A 14,026-nucleotide genomic window follows, 5' to 3' on the forward strand; every position below is an offset into this window, starting at 1 on the left:
AGAACCAGTACCTGAACCACAACCAAGACCAACTAGAGTAAGTACTTCTCACCCACCTAACCAAATTCTGGGTGACCCAAACCTAGGAGTCAGAACTAGATCATCCCATAGAAACCTTAGTCAGATTGCCCTCATTTCCAAAATTGAACCTAAAACTATAGATGAAGCTCTTCCTGACCCAGACTGGACCATTGCAATGCAAGAAGAATTAGCACAATTTGAGAGAAACCAAGTCTGGGACCTTGTACCTAAACCCATAGATAAATCAATGATAGACACCAAATGAGTTTTTAGGAACAAGTTGGATGATCATGGTGAAATAATAAGAAACAAAGCTAGGCTAGTAGCCAAAGGGTTTAGTCAAGTCGAAGGCTTAGACTATGATGAAACCTATGCTCCGGTAGTTAGACTCGAGTCCATTAGGATGTTATTAGCCTATGCAGCAAATAAAGGGTTCAAATTGTACCAAATGGACGTTAAGTCAGCCTTCTTAAATGGTTTTATCAAGGAAGAGGTCTACGTAAGCCAACCTCCAGGGTTTGAAGACATAGACTATCCTAACCATGTATTTAAATTAAAAAAAGGCATTATATGGACTAAAACAAGCCCCTAGAGCATGGTATGAAAGATTATCTAATTACTTAATCTCCAAAGATTTTAACCAAGGACAAATCGATCCGACCTTGTTCGTAAAAACTATAGAAAAAGACATCTTTATAGCCCAAATCTATGTTGACGACATAATCTTTGGTTCAACTAATTCAAAATGTTTGAAAGAATTTGTTAAATTAATGGAAAGTGAATTTGAAATGGGCATGGTTGGGGAACTCAACTTTTTCTTAGGCTTACAAATAAAACAAACCAAAGATGGAATCTACATTTATCAAACTAAATATGCTAAGGAGTTAATCAAAAAATTCAGTATGGAAAATTCAAAAATTATAAATACTCCAATGGCAACCAACATAAACATTGACTCTGACCCTGAAGGAAAACCTGTAGACCCAAAATACTATAGGAGTGTCATAGGTAGTTTACTTTATCTAACTGCAAGTCGACCTGATATACTGTTTGCAGTAGGTATGTGTGCAAGATACCAATCATGTGCAAAAGAGTCACACCTAACATATGTTAAAAGAATACTTAGGTATATTAAAGGAACTCTAAATGTAGGACTTTGGTATCCAAGAACTTGCACCTTTGACCTTTATGGCTATTCTGATTCAGACTATGCTGGGTGCAAGTTAGATAGGAAAAGTACAAGTGGTAGCTGCCAAATTCTAGGTCAGTGCCTAGTAAGTTGGTCAAGCAGAAAGCAACATTGTGTTGCTTTATCCACTACAGAAGCTGAATACATAGCTCTAGGAGAATGTGCATCTCAATTGTTATGGATGATGTATACACTAAAAGACTATCAACTAGACTATAAAAATACTAAAATCTTTATTGATAATATCAGCTCGATTAATTTGACCAAAAATCCTATTCACCATTCTAGGACCAAACACATAGAGGTAAAACACCACTTTGTAAGGGATCATGTAGCTAAAGGTGAAATTGCACTCAACCATGTTGAGTCCAAATCAAACCTAGCTGACATCTTTACAAAACCCTTACCTGAACTTGAGTTCAGTGGACTTAGAAGGCAAATAGGAATGTGTTGGGTAGAGTAGACATCTTACCATTATTTTTTTTATTGTTTTTTTTAAATTCTAGGAAAAACAGTTTTCAAAACTCCAATTTTTGTTAGATTGTTCAAAATTTTGGAATTAGCCTAGGTTTTCCCCTAGAAATCATGTTCCCCTAGAATTAAGCTAGAGCATCTCACAAACACCTAGGTTTACCTTGATTGTGTTTGAAAAACATAGAACGGCGTGAGATGCATAGGGTATAGCCTGGACTCAAGAATGCTTATATCTGTGCATCAATATGAGTCTGAGCATTAAATACGCAATATACATTAATCAAGTTAAGTTCTCCAGCTCTAGTCAAGTCTATCTGGACCAAAGTAACTTAACTTGACTAACCAAGTGAACGCTATTGTCCTGTAGACAATCAGCAAGTAACTAAAGGTTAGACAGTTGGCAAAGGCTACTCAATTTTCTAGTTAAGAATATTTTGATCTTTATGGCTCTGATACCTAGTAAATCAATCTAGTGAACATGACTTGTGCTTGGACTTAAGGACCAACTGAACTTGAATGAATAACCTTGTCCTAAAACTTAAAATATTTAAGCTAAGTTCCAATTGACCTTAACTTTCAAACCCTGTTGAACTTGGCTAACCTGTTAACCTTAGTAAAATCCTGTACAATTTTTTCAAAACTTAACTCAAAGAGATACACTCCCCAACAGTTAAAATCTAGTCAATCAGATTATTGCCCATTTTTGATATATGGCAAAGGGGGAGAGTAGCAAACTATAAAATAAAATTCAAATTAATAGTTAAAGGGGAGCAAAAGTTAAGGGGGAGCAAATCGAGCAAATTTACTTTTGTTATTTTGTTCATCTATACTTAGCTTTTGCCGGTGTTAAAAATGTCTATCTATTCGTTCGTTTACTTAACTTTGAATTTGAGTTGCCATAATCAAAAAGGGGGAGATTGTTGGTGCGGGAAGCATCCGACGATCGAACTCGTGTTTTGATAATGGCAAAGAATTCAAAGTTAAGATGTTTTGTAGTCTAACAAGTCTACTTGAGGATTTCAGGAAAGTCCTAGCTGCGGTTAGGCAAAGGAAAAAACCCTAGGAGGTGGCAATCCTAGGTCATAGGGGGTGGTAACCCTATGCGGAAAGTCTTGGTAGGTCGATGTCTTCAAGCAAAAGTCTTAGGGGGTGGAAACCCTAGGTGGAAAGTCCTGGTGTCGCGAACCAGGTGAAAGACTGGACTAGCCGGGAAGAGGATGTCCAGCAGAAAGTCCGGAAGCATCGAATACTGAGCAAAAGTCCAGTCGATCTGGAGGATCGACTGGCAACAGGTAAATCTCCTGAGTGGAGTAGGTGAGGATGCGTTCCCCGAAGAGGGAACAGTAGGCGTCGGGTCGACCTAGGGTTTCCGGCTGGAAACCCGAAGTCAGACTCGGACAGTCCGGAGACTGTCTATACTTCATTTATCATGTTTATTGTGCTAACTTTGTGTTGTAGGATAGTGTTTGGGACTAACGGATCTTGCAGGAGCAAAGGAGCAACCTAAAGCCTCGGATGAACAGTGTCCGAGGCGCCTCCATGGAGCTTGGAGGCGCCTCGAGTGCAAAAGCTGAGCTGGCTACGAAGCACCACTGGAGGCGCCTTGAAGCAGGCAGGAGGCGCCTTGGAAGGCGCCTTGAGAGGGCTATAAGGCGCCTTGAGAGGATGAAGTTCGACCAGTTCAGGTTTTATCCATACGGAAGACCAGGCAGCATGGAGGCGCCTTGAACAGCCTTCAAGGTGCCTTGAACACCCTTTATAAGGGGGTTTCGACCAGCACTTCAAGTTAACGCATTCCAAGTCTTCTCTCTTCAACGTGCTGCTCCGAAAGACGCCCGGAAGTACTGCTACAAGTCTCCGATGACCCGAAGCTCCAAAATTCTACTCTTGTCGTCGGTATAACTAGTTTTTCCATTTACTTGTACTTCATCTTGTAATCCTTTTATCGAGCTTATAGTTGTTGCCCACCGGAAGCGATCAAGGATCGCGTGCCTTCGAGTAGGAGTCGGTCAAGGCTCCGAACGAAGTAAAAATCCTCCTGTCTCTGTGTGCTTGTTTTGTTTTATTCCGCTGCTTAATTACTCCGATAATTCTTACAATTCCGATAATCGAACAAAATAGCCACGAGCGCTATTCACCCCCCCTCTAGCACGGTCTCGATCCAACACCCTTGCCTTTGGGCTTGCCCTTGCCCTTATGTTTCTTAACCATCAGAATAGTGTTGGGCTTAGCCTTCTTAAGGTTCAGCTCAGCAGTTCTTAACATGCTAAGCAGCTCGGGCAGTGGCTTGTCAATCTCGTTCATATTGTAGTTTAGAATGAATTGACTGTAGCTATCAGGCAAGGATTGCAAGATCAGGTCAGTGGCCAGCTCTTGGCCAAGTGGGAACCCCAACCTTTGTAGGTTCTCTATGTACCCAATCATTTTGAGTACATATGGGCCTACAGGAGCCCCGTCTGACATCTTGCACTGAAATAGTGCCTTTGAGATCTCAAATCTCTCATGCCTTGCTTGACCTTGATACAGTTGACGAAGATGTTCAACCATATCGTAAGCGCCATTAACTCGTGTTGCTTCTGAAGCTCAGAGTTCATGGTCGCGAGCATTAGACAAGACACATCTAATGCGTCATCTTGATGCTTCTTGAAAGCATCTCGGTCAGCTCGCGGGGCAGTGGCAGGAGGAGCCTCCGGAATGGGCTGCTCCAGAACGTACAGTTTACGTTCTTGGGTGAGAACTATTCTCAGGTTCCTGTACCAGTCCAGGAAGTTTGCTCCGTTGAGCTTGTCCTTCTCGAGGACAGATCGCAGGGAAAAGGTGTTCGTATTCGACGTCATGGTAATCTACAACAGAAATAAAAGCAGAAATAAATATCATATTCTTAATCATTTAATTAGGCCTTTAACTAAATGATGCTCCCACTGAATTCTATAATTCATGTGGGACAAGATTCACATTATACTAACCCTTGAGTTAGCTTTGGCTAATACGCCCAAGACTTAGTATGATCGGTAGGTAACGATTACCAATTACATCTCTATGCAACTCTTGTTTATAGGATCAATATCCGCATTTATATTAAAACTCGAGTTAGCTTTGGCTACTACGCCCGAGAGTTAATATAAACGTGATTTTGTCCTAACTTTCCAACCATTGGATAAATGTCTATAGTTAAACTCGATCCAATTGAGTTAACTAGTTACTCAATCTAATTGAGTTGTACTCACCCATGCGTTGATAGGCGGGACCAAAAGTGTCCCTCCGTACCCTACCAAGATAGTATGTGTTGCTATGCTTTTGCAGATAAAACAACAACATGCGATCGAGGTAGTGGTAGGTATCATGGCATGGTAGGCATTACGAGTTGATGCGATTTAGATCTAATCTAAATGATGATGAGTATCAAATACTTGATTTAGATCTAATCTAATCGTGGGGTGCATCATGTGCACGATTTAGATCTAATCTAATCGCTAGACACTAATTAACTACTTAATTAAACATGCATCACATACATATAAGCAATTAATTAAATTATTTTGTGATTGTGTCATGGCCCTACTACGATCTTCTCAAGACAATGAGAAGATCGGATGGTCAACCTAAGGTCAACAGCTTCTCAAGCTTCTTCTTTTGACTACCTTGTGTTGCTTGCGCCCTCCTCGTAACTCCGTCTCGTGTGGACCTTCCACCGCTTCAAAATTTACATTACAATTTTGAAACTCGAGTTACATTCGAGTCTAAATCTAATTTACAACCAGAATATAAGAGAAAGGCACGACGCACAGGTCGTGAAAATTAAAAAAAAAATAGATACAGCACGCACATCACATAACGACACGCAGGCCGTATTATGAATTACAACACATTTCCAAATCCAATTTGGGTCGTTTGGGCCATGACTATCACAAAATTAATATATAATTCTAAATTATATATTTTTCATAATTTTCTGTAATTTTCATAATTTTTTACAATTTTATGAGTAAATTTTTCCCGGCGGTCCCGTTTAGCGTTTTAGGGCGCAATCGCGGAACGAATCCCCTTGCGGGGCCAGGGGCAGCGCCCCTACCCGCGATCTAACCATCGCGAGGGTTCCATTGCGATCTAATATCGCCTTAGCCCGCTGTCCCAAAAGTTTTGGGGTGAAACATTGCCGTTTCGGAAAATTCTTCTCGGTAGTCGAAGCCTACAAGTGTCTAAACACTTGTGCTTCGCTTCTACGAGAAAAATACCCATTAAAACTATAAAAAAAAAATGAATTTACAGAAAGTTTACATATCTATATTTTTCATAAAAATACGAATCTAAACTCGTACTCGCTTCGCACGTGGCTCTGATACTACTGTTGGGTTATCGGGGCGCGAAAACCGCGTTTTCGCGTCGCGGAAACCCCGAATCACCCATGTCACTGGATCTCGTGCGAAGGATATATTTCAAAATTTTAAATACGAGTACGAGTTTACTAAAACTTAGATCTACTCCTAGATCTACATGGAAGAGATCTATACCTTCGATGCGTGCCCTTTTTCGTATCCCGCTCGTCCAAGATTCGTCGGATCTCGAAAGTATCAAAGATAGATACTTCTCTATACGTATCCACACGAACACACTAGGTGGAGATGACCAAAACAAGGTGTGCTAGCACCTTATGGGATTCGACCAAGGAAAGGAGAGGGAGAGCAAAAATGGCTAGAGGAAGGAGATGAAGTGAATGCACATATGAATGAGAAAATGAATTCACATCCACAACAAAAGGTGGCCGACCACTTTCCCAAGTGTAACCCCCATTTTTGCATTAAGTGTGCCCATTAAGAGATTTGTAACCTCCATGAGGTGGCACACACATGTGCTAAACATGATAATGTGGCACCTCATCATTGGCCACTTAATGTCAACTCACCAATGAGGTGGCATGAAGTCAAGTCAAACTTGACTCTTCATCTTCCTCTCAAGTCAAGTCAAACTTGACTTAATCTCTCTCATGGTTGATCTAATCCAACCATTTAATTCAAGCCAATTTAATATAATGAATCTAATTCATTTAATTAAATTGATTCAATGAGTCATAATCTAAATTAGACTCATTAAACACATGAATCAACTTGAGTCCAACTCAAGTTAGCTCAATTAGGATTACTCTTAATCCAATTTGATTCATCAAATGAATCTAATCCTCTTGGTTCATCATATGAACATAATCTCCATCTAGTTGTCCTTAGTGTGTGACCCTATAGATTCTTGTAGCGTTGGCAATGCCCCTAAACCCATTTAGGAGCATAAGTAATGAGCGGTATCTAGCAACACATCATTACTACCCAATGTTAAAAGAATGTTGAGATCCAACATCACCTTGTGACTACTAATTGTAACTCCTCATAATATATGACAAGTGTCCTTCTATCCTAGACATCTAGATTGATCAATGTGAGGCATAGACCGTGCCATCCTCTGACCAATCTAAATCTTGAACTCCAAGTAGACTCACTCAATCAAATGAGCTCAATATCTCATATTGACTCATTTGGGCATGGTCATGCACTTCGTGGTCTCACTCTATCAAGAATATCGATGTCACTCCCGTCATATAGGAGGGATAGATCCCATCTACATCACTCACATCCCTCTGCATAATTCGTTACATACCTAGTAATCGCCTTTATAGTCCACCCAGTTACGGGTGACGTTTGACGAAACCAAAGTACATAACTCCTTATGTAGGGATCCATGGTGACTTCAGGTCTAAGGACTAGTAGTCATACTAATAGCCACATGAGAAAGTATATGACACTCATATAACGATCCATGATACTTTTTCATGGCGGGTCATTCAGTATACATTCTCTAATGTATACCCATGTGTCAACTTGATATCTCTATACCCATGACTTGTGAGATCAAGTCATCGAGTTGACCTACGTACATGCTAGTCTTATTGCATTAACATTGTCCCTGAATGTTAATACTCGACTAGGAATGATTAAGAGTAGTGTTCCCTATATCATCTCACTATCAGTTCAACTAACTGATTGATATAGGTGAGAACTGTCTACTCAAGGACGTTATTATACTTAATTTATTTGGCACCAATACAAGTAAGTATAATAACCAAAAACCAAATGCCTTTATTTATATAGAATATGATACAACAAGTCCAAAATACAATCATCAAATGATTGGCTCTAGAGCTCTAGCTAACACGACTCTGGTGCCCAAAGAATTCTTTGAGATTGTTCATTATATCATAAGCTGTTGGTAAATCTTGATGCTGATGTTGCAATACATTTGACATAGAAGCCAAAATGTAACACTGCGCCATCTCATCAGCTTTTACCCATTTCTTATGATACTCAATCTCCTCTGGGGTAGAGTCACCGTCAGGTGCATCAGGGCAAGCCTCAGTCAGTACAAACTTATAGCTTTTAGCAGTAAGAACAATGTCCAGGTTTCTTTTCCAATCAATATAGTTGGGACCAGTAAGTTTGTTCTCTTTCTGTATAATGGCTAGTGGGTTGAAAGTCATCCTAAGAATCACAAAAATAAACTTTGGTCAAGACTCTAAATTTAGAATAATATTGATTCCTCAAATAATACTATTTTAAATTAACTAACACCTCAAATCACCGTGAATATTGCATCCCACGTTAGTGTGGACGTATACAAATTCATCATTTGTAAGAGGAGGGTGTGACTCATTAATTTTATTATCTTGTCATCCTAACTTTATGACAAATAAAATTAATAGTTGGTTTCACTTTGGTCACACAAGACAATAGCAGTGACTCCGCTGGGGAGGATAATATTGAATGCGTCTAAGTGTATACCATTACTTGATACTAAGTCCATTAAATAGGATTGTGCCCCTTCAGTTAGAGAAGATCACACACTCCTAAATAATTTCCTATAACCATCCATAAAAGGAAGTTTGATCTAGTGATTCGCAACAAACCCATCCGTTGTGGAGGGAGGCACTCAGAGCCAACACGCAGGCTTGTTGCATCACTTACAAACCAGTAATGGAGACCATGAGATTTATTAAAATCCATATCCCACTTAGTTATTTAAAAATGAGGATTTTTAACCTATCCTAGCATACATCACATGCATATAAACATCACAGTAAATAAAAGCAATAAATTTGAAAATTAATTTTCCAACTATTATGGCCTTTTCCATCACTGTCTTCAGTATGCTTCAACCCTAGCTGCTGCCATCTTTAGCCACCGCCATCGGGTCGAGTTGTTGCATCCTTCTTGCTTCTTATTCCGCTGCGCCTCTGGTGCTCCAAAAGTACCATGTCTCGCAAGAATCCGATCCGCAACAAAAATAGAATTTTACATATATCAATCATATATTCCACGAGAGAATGTACATGTATTCTAGATCGAACAAAAATAAAATTCTAAAAAAAATAATAATACAGCTCCTGCTGTATTTTTATACATACAATCATGCACACAAATAATTCCCTTGACATGTCCAAGGGTCCAATCACACACAATATCAATAAGTCATAATAGTTGGAGCCTGCAACCAAAGAGTTAGCACATTCTACTATTTTCCTGCCTAAATTATGTATGACATGTGCATAACCTATTTGAATTCTAAAAATACACAGAGGCAAACCCTAGCTCTGATACCAATTGTTGGTTAATCCTAGGAAAACGTACCAGTTCCACTGTACAAAAATTTTTATACAAGTGTCAAACCTTTCCTTAAATAACCTATTGTGTTCTTTAGAAGTTAAATTAGGAATCGCAGACGGAACTTAACATCATTGATTCCAAATTTAACTTATCTGTTCTTAATGGTTTAGATTTGAATCGCAAGCGGAACTTAACACTATTGTTCAAATCTACCTAGGTTATTAATTCCATAAATATTAATTTCCAATATTGGTTTCCAGGACTGCATGGCGAGTTACATGACCTTCTTGGATATGGGAGCAACCATCACCGCCTAGGCAAAGCCTTTTAAGGAAAGCTAATATTTATTTCCTTAAATAACTCTAGGTTAACCAAAAAGAACAATCGAATCACAAATTTGAAAAAGAAGAAAACACAAAATCGAAAAATAAATTCGATTAAACTAGATCTAATTGTCTCTCGTATTTAGAATTCATACAAAGAAAAACAACTAGTATGATGCGGAAGAAAAATACTAGTTATACCTTCTCTTTGTAAGTTAATGACCTCAAGATCTTTTGCCGTATTCCTCGCCTCGCCTTGGACGTCGTGTGGGCGACGATCCTCCAAGATGAACACCACCCAAAAGAGTCCTTCCTCTTCCTCTAGAATTCGGCCACCACCACCACCAAGGAGAAGAGAGCAAAAGGAAAAGGAGAAAGAAGAGGGCCGACCACCAAGAGATCACCCAAGCAAAAGAATAAGAGTTGTGTCTCATGAAGCCCCCTCACCCCTTCTTTTATATTACTTGCCCAAGGCAAATAAGGAAAAACCCTTTACAAAAATAAAATCATCCAAGAGTTTTTCCTTTTTCCTTTTTATTTTTCCTTTTCTTACCTCTTGATTGAATCAATCACCAATCAATGGTTGAGATCAATCCTATTTGGTTTAGGATTAAGCTTGGCCGACCCCTTGCTTGGGCACCAAGCAAGGTGGCCGACCACCATATTTAGGAAAGGAATAATAATTTTTTTTTTATAAAATTTTACAAGAAGAAAAACTCTTATAAAATTTTACATGCTCTCTTTCCTAGAGTTAAAAAAGGAAAGTTTTAAAAAATTAAAACCATGTTTTAAAATTTAAAACTTCTCTAACAAAATTTTCTTTTTTAACATGATGATAGAAAATTTTAATTTTAAAACTTATCTCCCTTTTTTTCTTAAACCATGAGGATGGTTAAAAAAAGAAAGTTTTAAAACTTTTAAAACTCTCTATTAAAACATGTGGCCTAATTCAAATAAGGAAAGTTTTAAAAATTAAAATCTCTCTTTTAAAACATATAGTTTTCTACAAAGAGAAGATTTTAAAAATTCAAAACAACCCTCCCTTTTTGAATTATTGTGGCCAGCCCCTTCATGCTTGGTCACCAAGCAAAGGGCCGACCCCTATAGGAGAGGATGTGGCCGGCCCTTGCTTGGTCACCAAGCATTGGACCGGCCCACTTCTTGGACACCAAGAAGAGCCTTACATTTGGATGGACTTGAGGCTATAATGAGGCTACGACAGGGACCTAGAGGAGAAATTAGTTTTGACCTTCCGATGAGCTTGAGTATCCCGTGTTAGCCCCGAACACACAACTCAAGTTCATCGATAATAACTCATTCCACTAGAGAGTTATTATCGCACTACCGCACCAATCCCAAATTATATTATGGGCTCCTTCTTATTATGAGTGTGTTAGTCTCCCTGTGTTTAAGATTACAAATGTCCACTAATTAAGTAAGTTACTGACAACTCACTTAATTAATATCTAGCTCCAAGAGTAGTACTACTCAACTTTATTATCATGTTGGAGTAGGTCCACCTGCAGGATTTAACATGGCAATCCTTATGAGCTCCTCTTGGGGACATTCTCAACCTAGATAACTAGGACACAGATTCCTTCTATAATCCACAACACACACTATAAGTAATATCATTTCCCAACTTATCGGGCATATTGATTTATCGAGCTAAACCTCACCCTTTGATAAGTCAAAGAAATAAATATTAAATATATGTGCTTGTTATTATATTAGAATTAAGAGTACACACTTCCATAATAACTAAGGTTTAGTTCTTTTACTAAGTCAGTACAAAAAGAACTTACCTAAATGATCCTACTCAATACACTTAAAGTGTATCAGTGTAATTTATTAGTTAAGATAAACTAATACTTAATTACACTACGACTATACTGATGATTTGTTTCTTTCCATCTTAGTCGCGAGCAACTGTTTATAATTTATAGAGAGCCGACAACATGATCTTCTGAGTGTGACACCACACTCCATGTTATCTACTATATAAATTAATTAAATAATTACATTTAACAAATAAATACAGAAATTGACCAATGTGATTCTTTTATTTCAACAAATAAATATTTACAAAAGCTATGCTTTTAGTATACACTCTAACAACATCATGAGCCGATGGTAATAGTTCATACTGAAATACCAGGTCATTCACCATTGAACTAATCAATATACCCTTAGCAATGGAGTCCTTCCTTTTCCATGCCTTATAGGCATCAAGGTCACGTCTGTGCTGTGTTGTAGAACCATCAATCGGTTTCTCCATGATTTGATTTACAGCCTCTAGAACTTCTTGTTCCTCAAGAACGTATTATATCTTGAGGTGCCAGATTTTGTAGTTATCCCCATATAATTTCTCACCCTTATTGAGTTCAGCTATAATGTTTTTAGTTGCCATGATCTACATAAATAAACAAATTATTTATTATTTCAGTGTAATTCATATATGTGCAATTAATTATTGACCCAGTGTAAATTAGAATTAGTTTACAAAATCAAGTGATAACATTGTTTCCACTCATCATTTGCATGTTCTAATCTAATCAACACTGATCAATTATATTATACACATCCCATCTAATAAACAAATCATTATTAAAATGAACTAATCATTTTTCATATGAACTAATCATATGGATATATGAACTAATCATATCTTGAAATGAACTAGTCATTTCCAAGTTAGTTAACATATAACATAACTTTTCATTATTTAATTCTGTTCGTACAAAACGACATAAATTATTACATGACTCAAAAACCAGATGAGCTAACACTATTCGTACATAACGATAGTAAACTAGATAAGCTAGCACTGCTCCCACTAGGATAAATGCTAGAGCAGTGGGTAATTGCATCCCGTTCATCCCGGATTCTATGATGGGTGGGTCAGCCTCAGTTGTATCCATTAGATCCATTTCTAGATCTTCTACACATTCTTGAGGATCCTCCTCTGATTCTTCTGGATCCATCTCTAGATCCTCCTCAGGATCCATCTCTGGATCCTCCTCAAAATCTTCAGGATCCATTTCTGGATCCTCTTCAAATTCTTCGAGGTTCATTTCTGGATCATCTTCAGATTCTTCGGGATTTGAATCCTCCTCTAAATCTTCAGAATCCATTTCTGGATCCTCCTCAGATTCTTCGAGGTTCATATCTTCGGGATCTGGATTCTCTTCAGATTCATCAGGACCCCATTCCAAATGAAGTAACTGTCTGCACATCTCTGAATATGAAATGTGCCCATCAGACTCATCCCAAAGTTGGAATGCTATCTGCCTTAGATGTTCCGATAATGAATAAACCAGATACCATCTTCTTTCTGTTTCCTGAACTAGATACCCTTCTTGCTCGAGATTCCAGAACAACCAATCGAGCTGACTAATAAGCCTACCGACTCCGTGATCCGGTTTCATATTCCAGCTTCTTGATTTCCTCCCATAGCTCATGTTGTCGTTCATAGCGACCAGTCATCGTGTATATCGTTCTTTGTATCTGGAATTGAAAATCATGATGTCAGTACAAAACCGACTGACCAGTAACAAAAACCGGTCAAATTCAATTCCCACATTTAGAACAAAATATACAGAATACACAAGCAATTAAAAAAAATAAATTTCCTTATTTTGGGGAGTCTCATGTGATTGACACATTGGATCGATTGATCAGGAATCTCGATCTTAAGCTTAGTCTATTGCCCTCATTAGAACTAATCTAATTGGGCAGGGATTTCTGACTTATGTTCTGTTATTGTTTAAACTCATTTGAGTCAATCTCAGACTTATTGATCAAACTTAGATCCGTTTGATTCATCCAATGTCCATTGGATTAAGTCTGACCCATTAGAACAAATCTAATTTTTATGATCAAATCTGACACAGCAGAACTAATCCGGTCATATTTGATCAACCCAACTTCTGTAATCAAACACTAATTAATTCAATAATAAACGAACTGGTTAAACCAACAAATAATTTGAACCAGATCTAGATATCATTAAATCAATTTGGTCTACTTAAATCAATTAATAATTTAAACCAGACCTGAGTTTGATTGGATAAGTTGGTCTGGTTCTATTTTTGATAAATTGAACCATAAATTAATTAAATATTTATTTATTAATTAATAATACATTTCCTTATGTATTTAATTAATTAATAAATATATTTAATTAAATTTTAGGCACGGTTCATGAAGAAGGAAAAAAAATTAAAAACATGCCTGCATGTTTTTTTTATACGATTTTTTTTCTTCGTCATTGTGCTTCGTCAAAAATACTGTGCATTTCCTTTTTCAATCAATTCATGAATCGATCAGTGTGTTTTTTTTTCTTTACTGTGCTTCGAAAAAAACAACTGTAC

This window comes from Zingiber officinale, chromosome 2A (genome assembly GCF_018446385.1).
Source record: "Zingiber officinale cultivar Zhangliang chromosome 2A, Zo_v1.1, whole genome shotgun sequence".
NCBI classification, from domain to species: domain Eukaryota; kingdom Viridiplantae; phylum Streptophyta; class Magnoliopsida; order Zingiberales; family Zingiberaceae; genus Zingiber; species Zingiber officinale.